This window comes from Mesoplodon mirus, assembly GCF_964341445.2.
Source record: "Mesoplodon mirus genome assembly, chromosome: 2".
Lineage (NCBI taxonomy): Eukaryota > Metazoa > Chordata > Mammalia > Artiodactyla > Ziphiidae > Mesoplodon > Mesoplodon mirus.
Genome location: NC_138977.1, coordinates 96959774 through 96975080, shown reverse-complemented (window position 1 = coordinate 96975080; position 15307 = coordinate 96959774).

Genomic DNA, 15307 nt, shown 5'->3' with positions numbered 1-15307 from the left:
CAACTATGTTTAATTGTTTGAGAAACTGACAGAATGTTTTCCAAAATGGTGCAGCCATTTTACATTCTCTCCAACAGTATATGAAGGTTCCAATTTCTCCATACCTTAACCAAAAGATGTGGTTACTATCTGATTTTTTGATTATTGTCATCCTAATGGGGAGGAAGTGGTAATTCATGAGGTTATGATTTACATTTCTCTGGTGACTAATGAGGTTTAGCATCTTTTCATGTGCTTATTAGACATTTTTATATCTTCCTTGGAGAAAATTTTATTTAGACCCATTGTCCATTTTTAAATCAGGTTATTTGTCTTTTCACTATTGAGCTGTATTTTTTCTTGTATTTTCTTGATTCAAGTCCCTTATCAGGTATATGATTTACAAATATTTTCTTCTATTCTTTGGATCAACTTTCACCCTCTTAATGATGTCCTTTAAATCACATACTTTTTTTTAATTTGAAGAAGTACAATTTATCTATTATTCTGCTGTTGTAAATTTCTGCTTATGATGTCATATCTAAGAAACCTTTGGCAAATCCAAGATCATGAAGATTTATTCCTACGTTTTCTGCAAAGATTTTCATAGTTAGCCTGGTTAGAGGCATATTGAAAGAACCAGCTTTTAGTTTTGTTGATTTTCTCTATTGATTTCCTATTTTCAATTTCATTGATTTCTGTTCTAATTCTTATTTTCGTCTACTTATTTTGGGTATAATTTTCTCTTTTTTTTCTAATTTCCTAAAGTTTTTTTATGTATTAATCATTTTAATAAACATTTCTTACTTCTAAAGACTATTCCTTTTAACTGTATTAGGAAATACAAAAAGAAGAAAAGCAGAAAGAAAAAAAGAATATTTATTATCTACTTCTGGCTTCCATCCTACCAAATTTTTACAAAAATTTAGTTTCACCTAAGTGCAGAGTTAATCTCCCCATGTGTATTGATAAAGAAATGGGGGATCAGAGATAACCTGTATTGCTTAATATAGTTCAAGGACATAAGCCCATGATAGTATTGTTTCTACTACATTATACTGACTTTCACTAGTAACAAGGGAAAATGCCCTTTAGATATACACTTAGAGAGAATAAATGACACATTAAAGAAAACTTTAAACGTAGATGTCCTTGACTTTTCAAAATATTTAGCTTAAGAATATTTGATTTTCCCAACTACAGGTAAAAAAAAAAAGAAAAGCACACCTAAACAAAGTTATAATACATGTTTTTTTAATTTTCCTCATTTGCTTTCTTTTCTAGAACAACAACCCATTTTCAGTGTCAGCTCTGCCAATCACACTTTTATTTATTTTTATTTTTTTGAATTTTTAATTTAATTTTATTTATTTTTTATACAGGAGGTTCTTATTAGTTATCTATTTTATACATATTAGTGTATATATGTCAATCCCAATCTCCCAATTCATCCCACCATCACGAATCTCCTTGCCACTTTCCCCTCTTGGTGTCCATACATTTTTTTCTCTATATCTGTGCCCTGCATACCGGTTCATCGCTACCATTTTTTTAGATTCCATATATATGTGTTAATATATGATACTTGTTTTTCTCTTTCTGACTTACTTCACTCTGTGTGACAGTCTCTAGGTCCATCCACGTCTCTACAAATGACCCAATTTTGTTCCTTTTTATGGCTGAGTAATATTCCATTGTATATAGGTACCACATCTTCTTTATCCATTCATCTGTCTATGGGCATTTAGGTTGTTTCCATGACCTGGCTATTGTAAATAGTGCTACAAGGAATATTGGGGTTCATGTGTCTTTTTGAATTATGGTTTTCTCTCGGTATATGCCCAGTAGTGGGAATGCTGAGTCATATGTTAATTCTATTTTTAGTTTTTAAGGAACAACCACACTGTTCTCCATAGTGACTGTATCAATTTACATTCCCATCAACACTGCAAGAGGGTTCCATTTTCTCCACACCCTCTCCAGCATTCTTTGTAGATTTTCTGATGATGCCCATTCTAACTGGTGTGAGGTGATACCTCATTGTAGTTTTGATTAGCATTTCTCTAATAATTAGTGATGTTGAGCAGCTTTTCATGTGCTTCTTGGCCATCTGTATGTCTTCTTTGGAGAAACGTCTATTTAGGTCTTCTGCCCATTTTTTGATTGGTTTGTTTGTTTTTTTTTAATATTGAGCTGCATATCAAGTGGGAATTATCCCAGGGATGCAAGGATTCTTCAATATATGCAAATCAATCAATGTGATACACCATATTAACAAATTGAAGAATAAAAACCATATGATCATCTCAATAGATGCAGAAAAAGCTTTTGACAAAATTCAACACACATTTATGATAAAAACTCTCCAGAAAGTGGGCATGGAGGGAACCTACTTCAACATAATAAAGGCCATATATGACAAACCCACAGCAAACATCATCCTCAATGGTGAAAAACTGAAAGCATTTCTTCTAAGATCAGGAACAAGGCAAGGATGTGTACTCTCCCCACTATTATTCAACATAGTTTTGGAAGTCCTAGCCACAGCAATCAGAGAAGAAAAAGAAATAAAAGGAATCCAAATTGGAAAAGAAGAAGTAAAATCATCACTGTTTGCAGATGACATGATACTATATATAAAGAATCCTGAAGATGCTACCAGAAAACTTCTAGAGATAATCAATGAATTTGGTAAAGTTGCAGGATACAAAATTAATGCACAGAAATCTCTTGCATTCCTATACACTAATGATGAAAAATCTGAAAGAGAAATTAAGAAAACACTCCCATTTACTATTGCAACAAAAAGAATAACATACCTAGGAATAAACCTACCTAGGGAGACAAAAGACCTGTATGCAGAAAACTATAAGACACTGATGAAAGAAATTAAAGATGATACAAACAGATGGAGAGATATACCATTTTCTTGGGTTGGAAGAATCAATATTGTGAAAATTACTATACAACCCAAAGCAATGTACAGATTCAATGCAATCCCTATAAAATTGCTAATGGCATTTTTTATAGACTAGAAAAAAAATTCTTAAAATTTGTATGGAGACACAAAAGACCCAAATAGCCACAACAATCTTGGGGGGAAAGAACGGAGCTGGAGGAATCAGACTCCCAGACTTCAGACTATACTACAAAGCTACAGTAATCAAGACAGTATTGTACTGCACAAAAACAGAAATATAGACCAATGGAACAGGATAGAAGTCACAGAGATAAACCCACACACCTATGGTCAACTAATCTATGACAAAGGAGGCAAGGATATACAATGGATAAAAGACAGTCTCTTCAATAATTGGTGCTGGGAAAATTGGACAGCTTCATGTAAAAAAATGAAATTAGGACACTCTCTAACACCATATGCAAAAATAAGCTCAAAATGGATTAAAGACCTAAATGCCAGTCCAAACACTATAAAACTCTTAGAGGAAAATATAGGAAGAACACTCTTTGACATAAATCACAGCAAGATCTTTTTTGATCCACCTCCTAGAAGAATGGAAATAATAACAAAATAAGCAAATGGGACCTAATGAAACTTAAAAGCTTTTGCAAAGCAAAGGAAGCAACAAACAAGACAAAAAGACAACCCTCAGAATAGGAGAAAATATTTGCCAATGTATCAATGGACAAAAGATTAATCTCCAATCACACTTTAAACCAATTTCTTAATAAATGTTTAAACATTCTAGTGATTCCCTACATCAGACTCACTTGTGATACCCAACCTTTAGCAAATAATAAACTCTTCCTTCTTTTACATTTAAATTATTTTCTAAAGTGCAAAATCTCCAAAAAGGACACTATGGCCTTCAAAAAGAGGCACTGACCAAATTGCTAAAGTTTAGTAGGAGATTTTTAGGTCTTAGTGGAATAAGCTTAATTTAGAGATTTCTGAGTGAATGGAACCTGGAGCTACCTTAATCCTTTGTTTTTTTATCAACATCACTGGATATCACATATCCCAATTATGTTATATATGTTAAACAAATATATTTGTTTAACATATATAACATAATTGGGATGGATTTTTTATCCTCTACTTGTGTTACTGAGGCAATTCCTAACCTCACTAGTAAAATCTCTATTATAACATCAAGGAAATGATTAACCATTTGCTAGGAAAACACAAAAAATATAGTGTTCAAAGTTCTTGGCTTAAAAAGTCATATTTACAATTTCCCTATAGCAGGCCTATTACCTGATAAGATGAATATAAATATTCCATTTAAAAGACAGTTTTCCCAATTTTTAAGATGCTGTTACTCAAATAGCTTACCTCTTTGTTATTAACAATATGGACAGAAGAAATAAAAACCCTTCTGTCTTACCATGGTGCTTTGCCCTAGGTGACATTTCTTTCTTACTGCATCTGGAGGACAGTTCCTTGCCGATATTCTTTGCTGTTGCCATCACATTTGAGACATCAGCAGAGTAGAATGTTTCTTTTTACACATTTTAGAAGTCACTTATGCTTCATTTTCCTTGCTATCATTCTCAAGTTTTTCACACTGAAATATACGTCTTACCTTGCTCTGTTTTCCTCTGCACAATCTTGTAAGATCTCACTTCCTGGCTGGCTATAATTTCTTCTGTTTTTGCCAAAGGAACCTCAGTTTCCCAGAGTAGAAATCACTAATGACCTAAATGACTCATTCCAGTCGCTACCAGGGATTGCCTCCACTGCTGAAAATGTGTCTCTGTTTTCACTGACTCCAGAACACATTGATGGAACTTTAGTCAAGGGAACACCTATATTTGTTCACTACCGTATATTTGTATCCCAGGCAGGAGCAGCAGTTACTTTTGGAGGAATGTCAGTCTTCTTGCTAAGGAGATTTGAAACCACCAGGACTGTTTCTGCTAATCTAAAGTGAGAGTTCAACTTAGTCATGAAGAATATCAGTAAGTACCTTGTTATTCATTTTAAATACATAGAAAGAGCAGTAATTGACTGGAGAGAGAGTCTAATGTTCTGTTTTTATAGAGAAGGAAACTGAGGTAAGTTTCACCTTATTCCTCCTATTAATAAGCTCTTTCCATCACATATATTATCTTCTCTCTGTAAAGCAGGACTTTAAGAATTTTACCATGTAATTTTAAGAAGGAATGGGGTATTTGAAAATGTTTAATGATGAAAATTAAAATGAGTCTCATTGAGATCTCTCAAAATTATTGAAAAATTAGCCTATCATTACTTCATGGTAGAAAGAAACAGGATGGGAATGGAGAGGAGAAAAAGAATTTGACAGCTTTTATAGCCTATAATTGTTCCCAAGGAACCTAGATTCTAAAGGGAGACATGCACACACACACACACACACACACACACATGCATACACATGCACACATATCTTTTAAATAGTAAAAAAAATAATAATCATAAGCTATTATATGGTTCTTTGCCATGTGTATAAGATTTAAACGTTCTGGATTAATACTTTCGTATATTATTTTAAAGCGTCTAGTGTCTAGGTAGGAAGATTCCAAAGTTTTCTTAATAGTCAGCGTAAGCCTAAAATGATTAGAAAGTCTCTATATTTGATTTACTTTTTATCTCTCAATGTATATTAGAATAAAAAGACACGGTTTTAATTGAAAAATGTCAATTGGATAGTATTCAATATGTTATTGCTTATGATTGCATTTTCTTGGGGCTGAATAAAGACATAAATCATCAATAAATATGACTACAAGAAATATTTACTTACTAAATATACTAAACATACTAAAATATAATTTATACAAATGCATGAATGAGTAGAAAAGAACTAGGCAAAAAATATATGTACAGATACATTGGATACATAAATGAGATTCTGTCAGGAGTTGACAAATTCTTTAATAAAATAAAATGGAAAAATACAATAGAAAGACTTTGGGGTGGGTTAGGTGGGGTGGAGCTCGTATATGTGAGTACAGGACATTTTAGATTGGTGAAACAGTGTATCTCTGAACTGGAAATGTACTTTGAGATCAGAATGATGAAACTGATTCAGCAGAGCACAAACCTGGGCATCAGCATTCCAAGTGAAATGTGAATGCGAAAACTTGTCTTGTTTGATAAAGAAAAAAAAAACAAGCTAGTGTGGATACAGCATTGATAGCCATAAGAAAGTGGTTTGAGCTGAGATTGGGGGGTTTATCATAGACCACAATATGATTAAATGTTGGGCCAAGTACAATGGAAAACACAGAAGATGTTTGATCAGAGGACTATTATTATGTGATACCTGCTTTATAAAGATCACTCTGGTGGCAATATGGATGGCACATTTTTACTTTTCTTCCATATGGTTGATATAATCTGGCAAATGCATTCCCATGAGTGAAGTAAGCTTTCCTTTTTTCTCAATCTTTCTCTCAGTGTGTGTGTGTGTGTGTGTGTGTGTGTGTGTGTGTGTGTGTGTGTTTTGTTTTCTGAGTAATCTTTGGAAACTCCAGTAGAATAGTTAGAAAGATCTTGTAGAACCACAAGAGGTTATGGGCCATGGACTTAAATTCCTTTCAGTGGCAAAAGATAGGTGATTGAATAATGGAATATTATAGAAAATTCAATTCAATTTGAAATACCACAAAGATGTCAGTGAAATTCAGTGAGGAAAAAATGGTATTTTCAATAAATGATACAGGAGCCATTTGACTTTCCTTTGGAAAAACATAAACATTAACCCTTTTCCTCAAACTGTACATCAAAAATATTTAGAGAAGAATCGTATATCTAAGTGTGAAATGTAAAACAATAAAGCATTTGGATTAAATTATAGGAAAATATCTACATGATCTTGATGTAGGCAAATATTTTTAAAACAGGATTCCAAAAGCACAAGCATAAAATAAACTTCTCTGAACTCCAGTAAAATTTATTACATCCATCTATAGATAAATAAATGGATAGATGGATGATAGATTCAACAAAGGACTCACATCCAGAATATATAAATATTTCCTAGAAATCAGAGAAAGATGAAAGACCTAGTTTTTTAATGAACCAAAAAATCAATAGATGCTTTGAAAGAGACAATATTCAAATAGCCAATAAACATCATAAAATGTGTTAACGTTATTACACCACAGTGAAATGCACATTAATACCACAATGGACATCCCTTATCTACTCACCCAATAGCTAAACATGGAAAGACTGATGATACCAAACGTTGGTGAACATGTGAAGCCATTGAACTCTCATATATATTGTTATTTGAGTATTAAGTGTATCAACAGTTTGACATTATTTACTACATTTGATTAAATGCTTGCTCTATGACTAACAATTTTACGCAAATTTATGATCAAGTGAAAACAGTGCATATGTTCAGCAAAAGACATAAGTACAAGTATATTTATTACAGCTTTACACTTAAGAGGCAAAAATGGAATTAGCTGAAAATTCCGTCATTAGATTAGTGGATAAATAAAATATGGTATATTATAAAATGAAATTATACATAGAAATAGAATAAGATTAGTCTATGCATAGACACTACAGCATTGATGAATCTCAGAGACATTATTTGGAGCAAAAGAAGCCAGAAAATATTTGGTATGATTTCATGTATTTGAAGTTTAAAAATAGATAATACTAATTGATGGTATTAGAATTTAGAACAGTGGTTGCTCTGGAGTAATATTGATTGACAGAGGGTAAAGGGAAACTTCTTGAGGGCTGCAATGTTCTTAATGATAATTTAGCTGTAGGTTACATTACTGCATGTATGTGTAAAAATTTATTGAGATCACATACTTATTAGTGTACTTTTCTGTAGGAATCTAATACATCACAAAAATAAACAAATTCATTTGAGTTTTCACTTTTTCAAATTGCAGATTAATAGATGTTTTGAGTCCTAACTGGATTGCAAAGCCATGTAACAGAATGAGCTAATGACTGAAAAAACAAAATGGAGCAGTACCAGCTCTGTGTGAATCAAATGTATTCCAATTTACTATCACCTGAAAAAAGCAAAAGAATAAAACAAAACAACCACAGAAGAAAAAGAAACCTGTGTATTTTATGAGGAAGGATCATTGTAATAGCACAACTAATTAACCTGTTTTTGCCCTAGACAGCACAAACACAATGTATGGCTGGAAGAATAGCTAAGAGAGAGAGAGAGAGATGGCAGAAAAGCTTCATGATAAACAGAATCCAGAAAAGATAAAGAATAATACATAAATATTATTAGAAAGATTATCCAACATTACTGATTAATACAGGCAGAACATATTAAATTATTTAATTAACACTTAAAATTTTCCCTTTATTTTCTACATACTAGATTAGTAATCTTACAATCTTTAAAAGCAAGTACTACCATTAAGGCCATACTTCACACTATTTTTTCCCCTGTATTTATGCTAGTTCACACTTATTTCCTTCTGAAATCTTAGATATATACCATATGGTCCTGGTGATTTATTGGACTTGAATTTCTCTGCTTGCTCTGTAACTTTCTCATTTTGGATGTCAATCTTTGTCGAGGGCACCATCTGATGCTGTATGAAAACTGCCTTAGGAATAGAAATTTTCCCAAAGTTCTCTCAGTATTCTAATATGAAAACCATTTTCTTTCTTCTCTTTTCTACTAACAACTTTTAAAATTCTCCTGAAGTACGTAAAGCTCTCATTATAGTTAGTTTTTACTTAATGTACATACTTTCCAACTTTTCTTGGACTTTTTCATATTTCTTATTGCAAATTACTAGATCTGGCTAACCTTCTGCTGAACTTCTACCATTGTTTGATTTAAATAAAATCTGTACAATGTTACATCTAATCCTTAGGAAATTTGAAATATAATACAAATAATAAATCACTTAAGTAATAATAATTAGAATAACAGTTCATATTCTCTAAGTTGATTGATTTTTATCTAAGGAAAATTTTCTAAGGTCCTAAATAGTTTCAAGTTATGGTTTCAAAGCTAGGAAAAAGCACTAGTTGCAGTATACAAGCCAATCGAACAAAAATAGAACCCATGTTACCTAAGTGAAATTATCTACATATTTCATTTGAATAAGTATTTTAACACACTGTGTCCTGAAGTTTACATATAACTATTTAAAAAGAAGGTTCTTCATTTTTTTATAAAGTAGAAAAAGTCTTCTATTTATTCATCATCCATGTACATAAACAAGTATATTTTCATTGATACATTCACAATTATTAAGCATCAGCAAAGATTAGCTATATTACCTCTTCTCAAGTGACTTACATATACTCCTAATACTTTTTAAATTTAAAAACATTATATGCATATTTATTTTGTGTTTTGTTTGTCCATGTAAGAGTGTGGGATGTGGACACTGAAATTTTTAATCACGGTATGACTCCCATTCCATCCTAATGGCCTACTAAATTACTTCCTGTTAGCTTATTTTTCCTTCTGTTTATTCTTTTAAAATATATGGTCATATGTATCTCAGTTCAGGCCTGTCTGTAGTATGGTTATTATATTGTGTTAGATAACCATTTTTAGGAACATATGAAGAAAATTCAAGAGTGATTCTTACTTGGCTTGAAGTCAAAGAAAATAAGCCTTAAAATTATCCTAAATTCCTCAGTGACTCAGCTTTCTTCCCCTTTTTTAATTGCCACCTTTAAAAAGAAGCATTACTAGCTTTGGGGCTAGAGATTTTTCTACATTGCCACCCCATCTTCCAAAGGGGAAATGTCTTTGGAATACGTGTGGACACCAAATGAGCTGTGCAAAGAGGATGGACAAATGTCTTTCCTTTAGAAGCCTGAGCAGCTTAATCTCTGCAGAAATTAGCTTAGTTAAGAGACCCACCTTCTGATGGCCACTCTTAGCCAGTCACAGAAAAATGAAAACCGCATGATTCCACTTATTTAAGATATCATAGAAGCAGACAGTAGAATGATGATTCTTTACAGCGGCACCAAAGAGATTTCTCTTTCTTTATATGAGGAGAAATTGAAAGGCACTGAAAGTTCTAAGTTAGGAAGCTGGTATTATAAAATTAACTTTTAAAAATATTTGGCTGCTATGAGGGTGACACATTAGAAGAGGACCAAAGTGGATTCACAAAATAATTTTTTTTAACGTAGATGAATTTCTAAACACTGATATAGGTAGTAGTAAAGATGGAGATTTAAGGAAATGAATACTGGGAGATAATAGAAAGCAAAATCATTAGTATTTTGTGATAGACTGGCTATGTTAGTTGAAAGAATGAGATGGCAGTGATGACTCTTTAGTTTCTAGTTACCTTAACTGTATGAATGAAAGAGCTATTTCCTAAGATAGCTAAAATAGGAGGAAGGACATATCTGAGTATGTAGTATGAGAGAGAGCAGGGGTTCAGTGTTGGATGATCTGAGTGTCTTACTGACAGTTAAACAGATATAACAGGCTGTGGAGCAGGTTATTTATATGTCCCCAGCAAATGGAGGCCTACCTTGCTTCCCTATTATGTTATAGTCTGTCCTATTTAGTGTGCCTTAATTCCTAATTTACTTTCTTAGTACATATTACTTTTACTCTTAACTTACTTGTCTGTATATTTTTTTGTCATTCTCTTTCTTCTCAACTAGAATGAATATGTGAAAAGAATTAAATTACTTCCTAAGATCCAACTGCTTTCTTTTCTCCCTCATCCCTTCAAATATTTGTTGAGCAGTTAACTATGTTTCATGAATGATACCAGGTGCTTGGAATATAGCAGGTGTACTAGATGGAGTTCTGACAACTGAGTTTGAGGGACCAGTGCCATGACTAGAAGCCAGGTATTTTTACTATCACTCAGCACTCTCCCAAACACCATACCAACTCCTAATACTGATACAGATCTGCCTCCTAACAAAACCAAAAAACTAGGAAAATAAATGATCTCAGCAAAAGTCATGGTGGAAATAATAAAAATAACCAGTGGAAGCAGAGAGAAAAGGTAGGAAATTGATGAAATGAGATTTGAGATTACTTCAAAGCTTACACAATTGATAGAGGGGAAATAGAAAATTTATTTTTCATCCTTTTTGGAGAAGAATGTAGCTCTTTGGAACTCTGAATTCTCATACAGTAGAAGCCATTAAGTTACTCTCAGGGTCCAATGCTAAACTAAACTGGAGACAGCTGTAATCTATATCAATTTTTAATAAAAAATCCAATTGTTTTTTATATTTTGTGAACTCTAGGCATATTTAGCAATTGTTTTCTAGGAAGGAATGATCCAGAAAGAAGTGAAGGAAAGCGGGTTATTGCCTCATTACACTAAAGAAAATGAATCAAGAATAACACATAATATATAGTTTTAAAAGCATGCTAATTCTGTTTCTGTATTCTATTAGTTTCTGTACTCTAAATTGTATTGTTAAGTTACAGCTTGGGTTAGAATACCTTTGTCTTTTTTTCTTGTTGTTGGCTTTGTTTGGTTTTACATGGGTTTTGCCTCACATACCAACACACTTTCTGAAAGAGATGAGTTACTACAGTATATATTTTATTTTCAGTCGTTTTTTTAAAATTCATGAGGTGACTTGGAATCACAATAACACCTAGCATATTTGAAATGCTTGTTCACCCAAAAGAATGAAAGAGAAGCACAACATGTTCTATTTTATTTTGTACTCTTCATCTTTACCCCACCCCCAGATCCATAGCTTGACCTAATTGACATCAGATTGTGACCTTGAAAATCTCCATCTATCAAGTTTCTCTTGTTCGTATTAACTTAATCTGATTTGTAATTATATTATTCAAATAAATTAGGATATATGGGGCATTTCTTTGATTTCTTGTACTTATATCAAATAATAATGAATATGCATCTAATGGAAGTATTACACTGTGAAAGACCTTAGTGTCCAGATGAAGGGAAAGGGAAAGAGAATTTCTTCTCTATTTTTAGACAGTGGAATAGGCAGAGGCTGAAACTAACATGCACAAGAGATTCACATGGATGCAAACTGGTTTATTCATCAAACTGAAGTTTTGGATGAGAGCAGTAAATAAATCTTTTCACCCCTCATCATTAGAGGATACCTGCAGTGCACTGGGAAATGACTTCAATAATTGTATCCAGATATTCATGCTTCAACTAGCACACTGAATATTAGTCCCTGTGGAACTTCTGCAATTACTAACTGTCATGTGAAAATTTCCATCGTTTTTCATAGGAAGAATAGAAAAAATATATATATATATATATATGTATATAGCTGACTCCCTTAAACTGACAATTGACAGGCAGGTGAAAGTGAAAAGAGCAGGATTTTGACTCAGATTATGGAATCATTTGGGGGGTACATTAGAATCAGGAAGATGTATAGACTTTATAAATATTGCTCCGTCACCTCTTTTTAAAAATCACATTTATCATTTGGAAATAGGAATAATTGCAAACTGCAATGCATTTATCAGTGGTGTTTACTCTAATATTTAGGCTAAAAGTGATGGTTTCTAAAATAAAACTCTCTTAAACTAGTATCATCCCCCCCCCCACGCTGAGAGGTGAACAGCTCCATAAAGACATTGTCTTGTGGGGGAGCATAATTGCATTAGGAGAACAAAATTACATTGTTTAATTTGGCAAGTTAAAACTTCAATAAAGTAAAACAAAATCTCATCTCTTGTCAAATAGGCAAAATAAAAACCATTTTCCAGTGACAGTTCCAGTTTCAACTGACATATAAGTATGATCTGAATCTAAGTTTTGTCAGGTATTTCTAGGAATCTAGTCTGCTTGTCAGGTATTTCCTTGTCACGTATTTCCAGGAATCTAGTCTGCTTCCACAGTTGCTAAATACATGGAATAAGATTGATGTCTATTTTTCTATCAACTTTCCATCCCTCATAAAGAGTGTGCTAAATAAACTTAAATTATTGTTAAAATATTTCTTGATTGCCATTAAAATCATTATGAGAAAGAAATGTTGGATGAGAGTTAGCATATACATGACACACATACAATACTGAAACAGTTGACAGTTGACCATTTGACCAACTATTTTGTACGAATGCATGCATAATGGGGAGTCAGAATTGCTTACTTTTTGCACCAAATAAGTAAGTCACTTTCTTACTTTGATAAATAACTTGATTTCTTAGTTCTCAAAATCCTACTTGCAAAATGTAGGACAGCGTAGTGTAATGGTCAAAAGCATCGAGTTTGGAAACAGATTGATTTTGTCTAAATCAGAACCATCGCTTACTAGTTGTGCATCCATGGTGAAATTACTTAATCTCCCTTTGCTTTGCACTACACATATGTAAAGTGAGAATAATAATAGGAATTTCATTACAGAAATGAACTTTGTCTTCTTTAGAATCAGGTATATCAAGATCTATTGTTTGATATTCCCTGATCTGCCTGCTCATATTCAAGCTTAAAAAATAAGAAATATTTCCAGTACTGTTTCCTTTACAAATCTTGGGAATCTACATATAAAAATGAGTTTATCACAGCCGAGTATGTCATGGGCAAGCAACCTTAGAAATAGGAGACAAATATTGTTTTCAAATGTCTCTAGAATTAAAACTAGCTCTAAAGTACTGTCAATTACAAAGTTATTCCACACTCAAGTTGACAATAAATTTTACCTGTTTATATTTTCATAATTGCAAGCATAATTAAATTAAATTGTTCAACTTCTGTTGTTTATCATGAATTAATAATTGCTGGCTAATCCATTACATATTTTTCACTTTTGCTAACAGTCTTACACAAAAGTATGGAAAGAAGGGAAATCTATTTTCTCAAAATTACAATTTTTGTGTTTTATTAAGCTTCTTTCTCTCTGTGTCTCTCTTTTGTCCCTATCTCTCTGTCTCTATCTCTTTCTGTCCCTTCCTTTCAGTTTGGGAAGCTTTTTTTTTTTTTTTTTTTTTAACACCAAACTTGAAGCTATTTCTTCGTGATTTATAAAAAAAAAATTCAATCAAATTTTCTTGGGAGTTACAGCAGATAAATACCATAATATGATTTCGACCAAGATATTTGAAAAGTTTTCTTTTCCATTTGATGGGAAACAACAATACAGAGAGAAAAATGTAACAATTGCTTTCTCATGGCAGTATGACTCAGTGACCAAAATTGAAAGCACTGACTTCACAAGAAAGAGCCCATTACCTGTTTCTATCACTGAAGTTTACTTATTAGTGCCTGTTCAGAGGCAGGCAGGTGAACTTCTAGAAGAACACAGAATTTGCTTTGACCATCCAAGGAAGAATGCAATTAGATTGAATTATAAGAAGAAAACCACACTTTAAATATCAGGGTTCACATTATTATGTCTTCCTATTCTAGTCTTGTATTTAATGGGCTGAAAATGGCAACAGTGCTCCTTTGAATCGTTCATCAGCACACACTCTGCTGGGATCTTGACTGGTACCAATTGTAGACAATAAAAATGACACAGGGGCTTCCCTGGTGGCGCAGTGATTGAGATCCCGCCTGCCGATGCAGGGGACACGGGTTTGTGCCCCGGTCCGGGAAGATCCCACATGCCGCGGAGCGGCTGGGCCCGTGAGCCATGGCCGTTGAGCCTGCGCGTCCAGAGCCTGTGCTCCGCAACGGGAGAGGCCACAACAGCGCGAGGCCCACATACCGCAAAAAATAAAAAAATAAAAAATAAAAAATGACACAGAAAGGCAAGTTCTATCCCTGTTATCATTTGGTCTCTAATTTAACTTTGTTTAAATTTTTAATTATCATTTTAGTAAAAAATTACCACAACTTTTAAGGTCCTGATTGATAGGTCTCCACTTATGAAACTTTACTTTGTATAAATTTTGAATTATTAAGTTTGTATAAATTTTAAAGTGTTATAATAATAGATATATTAGCATATTGTTATTTTAATTATGTAAAACATTGGCTTTAGTTTAGAGACATATCTTCCAAACTAATTAAAGCAATGTTCTTTTAATCCATTTGTAGCAATGACACAAATAATGTTGTATTTAAATTCAACAAACTATTCCTCAGGACCACTTTAAGATATAAAGCAAAAAAGACTTCATATGTATCTCAGGCAATTCTCAAGCTAAAGTGAAAATTAATATTCCTTGAAGAGTTTATTTCCTGATGTTTTCTTACATAATTACTGCTGTATTAAATACCCCCTTTTTCTAGTATATATTATGAGCACAGGGAAAAAAAGCAGATTAAATAAAAATGTAAACATAAGCCAATGACTTTTTCTTACCTGTCACCATAGAACTATTCAAGCTTCTCCACAAGTTTCGTTTAATTTCTAACTTTCTTTTTTAATCTTTCTATTTAGAAAAACAGTTGTAATTGCAAATAGTATATGATTATTTTTAAGAATCAGTGATAGGAGCATGTA